Source organism: Amblyomma mixtum, chromosome 2 (assembly GCF_055824585.1).
Source record: "Amblyomma mixtum isolate Tamu chromosome 2, ASM5582458v1, whole genome shotgun sequence".
NCBI classification, from domain to species: Eukaryota; Metazoa; Arthropoda; class Arachnida; order Ixodida; family Ixodidae; genus Amblyomma; species Amblyomma mixtum.
In genome coordinates, this window is record NC_143013.1 from 97,127,966 (window position 1) to 97,133,965 (window position 6,000).

Sequence of the window (6,000 nt, forward strand, 5' to 3'; positions counted from 1 at the left end):
CTGCCTCGGTTTTGTAGGGCAAAGAGGGAGTTTTCTTCTGGACCACGCCGTGTCCCAGCAAGCAACGTACCTCCCCATGTGCGCCCAAAAAGGATGGAATGTCCCAGTCCCAGTACAGCATTTATCAAACGTTTCCAGACCATAGAGGCAAGACATAGAAACACAAGCAAAAAGGCAGTGCTCTCACTAAAGGTCTGCCGCCGCGGTGGCTCAGTGGTTATGGTGCTCGGCTGCTGACCCGAAAGACGCGGGTTCGATCTCGGCCGCGGCGGTTGAATTTCTTTGGAGGAGAAATTCTAGAGGCCCGTGTACTTTGCGATGTCAGTGCACGTTAAAGAACCCCAGGTGGTCGAAATTTCCGGAGCCCTCCACTACGGCGTCTCTCATAGCCTTAGCCGCTTTGGGACGTTAAACCCCATAAACCATAAACCACTAAAGGTCTAGAAACGTTTTTATTGCGAAAGCAATACTGCTTGCACTTTGAGCCCGTCGCGTAGCGAGGCCGGTAGTTACCAAGCGCGGCCTAACTCCTGCTCCTGCCACGAGCGGCGCGCTTAGCGGTCTGACGTCACAGCTGCAAGAGCGGGGCTCCAACTCGCGCCGTCGCGTAGCGAGGCCGCAGCTACCAAGCGCGGCCTAACTCCCGCTCCTGCCGCGCGCAGAGATGACAGAGAATTACTGCGCCATTTTATTCCCTCAAAAAGCGGTGCGTTCAAAGGGCAAGGCATGGCGCAGTAATTCTCTGTCATCTCGGTGGACACCCGAACCACAGGAAAGGAGGAACGCCACTACCCGTTCGGCGCGATGCCTTGCCCTTTGAACGCAACGCTTTTTGAGGAAAGGAAATTCTCTGTCATCTCGGTGGATCCCCGAACCGCACCATACAGGAAGGGAGGAAGTGGGAGTGAAAGAAGAGGGAAGCTTCTAGACAATCATCTGTTAGCGTCAGCCGCTCGTTTTGGCGACCGAGGCACGCATAAATCTCCCAGCACATGGGGGCCCTCGTGTGGTGAGTATAATGCCATGTAAAACAAATGGGCAAAACTTTCATAAATAAGCTTTACTAAGAGCACTACCAAGACACACCACCAGGCAAACCAGGCGCATCCAGGGCTATTGCTTTCGCAGAGAGAGAGAGAGAAACAACTTTATTGCCATAGACTGGCGGGATTTAGGGCAGGTGGGCTTGGTGTGGCCCCCAGGTGGGGGCGACTTCCTGGGCCCACGAAATGAGTGCCAGTTGGATGTTCTTGTCTGGCCTTCTGAGGAGTTGGTTCCATCCGTCTTCGGAGGGAGCTGGCAGTAAGGTTCGAGGGGGCGGATTTCCCGCGCAACCCCAGAGGATGTGAGCCTGGGTGGCGATTTCTCCGTGGTAACAATTTTGGCAGACGGGGTCGTATTCCCCGTCTGTGATGAGTGAAAGTCTAGAATGGCTAAGGATGGAGTGTGTCTGCAACCTGCGGAGCAAGGTGGCTTGCGCTCGATTCAAGTCGGGGTGTGGAGGCGGGAACTGGCGTCTTATCTCTCTGTAGAGGTTGCAACTTACCGGGCTTAACCAAGCTAAGCCTCTGCCAAATTTTTTTCGAGAGTTTTAAACAACAACAAAAAATGAACTTGATTAACGCGGAAAATTGGGCGTGTTGGTACATGACTTGAATAAATAAATAGCAGCGCAAGGAGACAAGGACAAGAAGAGACAACAAAGACGGCGCTTGTCCTTGTCTCCTTGCGCTGCTATTTATTTAAACAACAAAAACGAGTTAATGCATTTTGGTCCCATAATGGTAACTGGGTATAACGTTTTCCCAATGGTTTTCAACAAGAAATAAAAATCGACTGCTCGCTCTCTTTTCTCTCTCCCTCGCGCCACAAGCTGCGGGGAGAGATGGTTATCCTCTTGCACTCGTCGCTTTGAGAGATGAAACAGCAGTTTCATTCGAACAGCCGAAGGAAACGGTTAACCCCGCATCTCTCTCGGCGCATGCGTTTCTCGCACGTGGGCCGTCGGCTCCATGCTGCGGGCAGGCGACGACGGTCTGCATTTTCATAGCGCCGCCGGCAGCAGCGGTCACCACCTTTCCCGTCTTCTAGCGTTTTCCCAGCTTCCGTCCAACTTCAACATCGTGTGGTGGTCCCTTCAGGCGTCTCCGACTATCGGCACTCCTCGCTGCGCCGCTGTCTAGCAGAAGTGCAGTAACGGCCTCCCGTCGCTCGCCCGGCTTCCTCGCTGGACGGAAGCCATTTTGCGCGCGCTTATTCGCGCTGCCCCAGTCGTTCGAGCGCAAGCCCCAGCGCGCGGCAGTTCTTGCTCTCTTCACTGCGCCAACGCGACTGTCATGGACTTCGTAGCTACGGATTCACGGCAGTTTTCCCGCGCACCTCGGCGTGCCCATACCAATCCTTTTGGAACTGATGCAGCGGCGGCGCATCGCAAGTCCTTTGCGCAGCTTCACGGCCCTACTGATGCCGCTGTTCGAAGCGGCGTTCGCGGCAGCGGAGTTCGTGGCAACAGGCGACTCCTCGCACGCACCCTGCATTCCGCAGCGCCTCCGACGACTACAGTGCGTTGGTGGTGGCAGCGTGGCCGGCTACTACGGTCTGAGGCTGGAAGGACCTTCGGTGACCCACCACTCTCTGTGAGTGCCCATGGATTAGCCTGCTGTACCTACTTCGCCACCGCCCAGCCATCCTGTCGCAGCGGTATAGTTTGTGCAGTGTTCGCGTGGTTATATTGAGTCTCCCCCACCGGATTAATTGTGCCTTGACCTCGACTACCACGCTGAACTGTGCCGCATGCGCGGTCTGCCGCACCATGGATGCAGCGCGTCACCGCACGTACCTCGACAAGTTCACCTTCCCGCCTGGCTCCAAGCAGTCTTATCCCCACACTTAGTCACAAGAAAATAAAACTCCCAGCATCGTTACGAGGGTGTAACGCATATGTTTCAGCTTTCGCTGTGCTGTGAGAAGGCGCAGGACAGAAGGCTGCGCTTAATTCATGGTTTCAGCTGTTGCAGCCTTCTACAGTATTTCAAATCAAATCAGTTTATTTTGCCACCTAGAAATTTCCGGATGGAGGGGAGCTGCGAGAAAAAGCTGCCCATTGACAGCTTGACTGGCCCGCAGCACCCAGTTTGGCACAGCGGCAGCATCCGTTACCAGCACAGCATACAATACAATAATGTTAATCATCATTGGTAACTTCAAGCGAGAACAATCATATTTAAATAATATTACAAACAGAGCAAAACACGAAAAAAAAAGGAAATAAACGCAGACATACACGCTGACCAGGAAAACATTGAAGTATCACAAATGAAATAAAACCAAAAAATTGTATGTATTCATGGATATGTTACAGCACTCGTGGAGTTCACAGGTAGGTAGCAATGCTCAAGATATTAGTTATGTTGCAATGTGTTCGTACAGACCATGAAGCTCCTTATACGTGCACGAAAATAGATCAGTCATTCAATTCATACTCGTTCCGTAGGCAACGTCGTCAAGGTATGTTGGCTTATTTTATTTATTTATTTAAGCATACTGCAGGCCCTTTTCGCATTTTTTTAATTGTCGCCTAGTAGAACTAATTTTTTTTTTCTGTTTTGATAACACGTCGCTGAAGCTTGCTCTGAGTCTCTAAGCGATAGGGGGGTTTCAACTTGAACAAAATCCGTGACCTGAAACTGCGTGTCTGCAGCGTACGCCCATCTCGTCTTTTCTTTTGTCAGCCAAGCTGCTCTTTGCATACGTTTGCTTTTGCGTGTGCATATATGCTTTTGTAGCCCTTAGAATACTCGTTTAAGGTGCATCAACTTTCAGCCTGTATTCTGTTTTACTTGCTTCATTTTTCAGATTTCTCAGAGCTGGAGAAAAAAGTGCACCCACCATTATATGCATGGCACTGTAGTGCCATGCAGTGCCATGCAGTGTAGTATTAAATGGTGCAAACGATTGCGTCTGCTGTTTGTATTCATTCAGATTTGCGCCGTTGAACGTGTTTTTTTCGGCAAGGACTTTGAATTCCGTCTGTATTGTTTTTCTTTGACTGAAACATGACTGCATTTTGATTGTGGTGGTGTATGGTGCGGGCGCCGGTATGGACGACAGGATGCAATTCGTGCTAAGGGCACAGCTACTAAACTGAAATGACTTCTGTATGGCGCTGCTATTTGCTCTTATATGGGCAAGATCGGGAGACTTTCTGAATTCATATTTTCTTTGTGTGTAAAATGCTAGGACATTTCACGTAAACGGATAAGTGCAGAACCGCCGAGCCAGCACGCATTCACACGAGTTGAAAGGTGTATTACACCACCTGTAATGTAAGTATGCGCTTGAAATTCGGCACATATGTGCGCTTGGGTGCCTGCAGGCTGCATGAAAAAGTAGGAATAACTTTATTGAACCAGAGCCGAGAAATCGAGCATTAACCTTTTGGGGCTTTCCATGGGACGCACAACTTTTTGGACATTGCTAGTTGTGGGAACGTTTTTTGGATGTGTTCGGGAAAAATGAGCACCTCCTGGGGAGATTCCAGATATCCCAATGGGTTATTTTTGGGAAATTTTGAGGAGGTTTTGTGTTTGTTGGGGTGGCTCGTTGTGCATTCTCAGCGTTCCGAATCATGATGAATGTACAGCGCAAGGCAAGGACAAGAAACAGGGACGGTAAAAGACACACACCTGCCCCTTGTCTTTGCCTTGCGCTGTGCATCCATCATGGAGAACCAACTAGCCCGTCAACTCGCTCTTGTTCCAAATCACTCGAGAATTCTCCCCCGAGCGATTGGGTTCTCCGCCGTCCCAAGATTAGGCTCTGAATACGACTGGACTAGAAAGTAGGGGTGTGCGAATATCAAAATTTTCGAATACGAATCGAATACGAATACTTGGTCGAATCGAATAATTAAGAACAGACGCATTTAACCACTACAAAACATTTATTTGAGCACCCAAGAACATCACAGTTCAACTATCAGTGATGAAATGAGCACAAAAGGTGTGTGTGGCTGCACAAAAAGTATCAAAGTCTCGAACATTGTCCTTAGAAGAGTGGAAATATCAGAGAAGATGGCTAGTACACAGCATTGATCAAGGCTAGGTTGCCATAAGCACAAAAGCGCGTTGCTGGGATGAACATAAAAGGTTGTCGTGAAGGAAAACCGGCTGCTCCACATGGTCAGGCAGAAGTAGTTCCCTTCTAGCTGAAACAACTTCTCCAGCCACAGAAAATGCCCTCTCAATTGGCACTGAACTGGCTCGTATGGCGAGTTATTTCGTGCACAGCTCTGACTATACCAGCTTCGCAGGTATAGCCTCAAAGAAGCTCACCAGTGCAGTCAGCTACTGCATGGCCCAACGTTACGCATTGCTCTGGGCGCCGCCATGTTATGTCTCTCTCGATAGGACTTGCGGACCGAAATGAACGCCGGTGCTCGCAATAGAGTATTCGACTAGATACGAATAATCGCGTCGTGTCGAATATTCGAAACAACACGAATACTTGGATTTCGAATCGAATACGAATACTAAAAATATAATATTCGAATTATATTCGAAAATTTCGAACATTCGCACACCCCTACTAGAAAGGAGTAAGCTGTCTTCTATGGCACTCCCTTTTATGACCAGAGTATGGTGTCCAACCTGTGGGATAGATTTACATCACTAAAAAAAAAAAAATCAGGGAGGCACTTTGTTGACCTAAATTGCGGTGAGTCGGAAGCCTTAAGCGCGGTGTTGCTGCTTCTGTCACTGATGTGTGGTTAAGATTTTATAATTATGTACACAATTGTTAATGAATCGTAAATACTGGAGACACTGGGGGGCGTGTGGGAGGCATCCGTCTGATTCGACGCCTTTCTGCAAACACTCTCCAGCGTCCTAGACAAAGAGAACTGCATACGCTTTGGCAGGAAGTAGCGTAGCCATTAGCACGCTCGGCTGCGGAACGAAATGATGGTGATTCCAATCCCATCGTGCAAAAGGATTCTTTTTT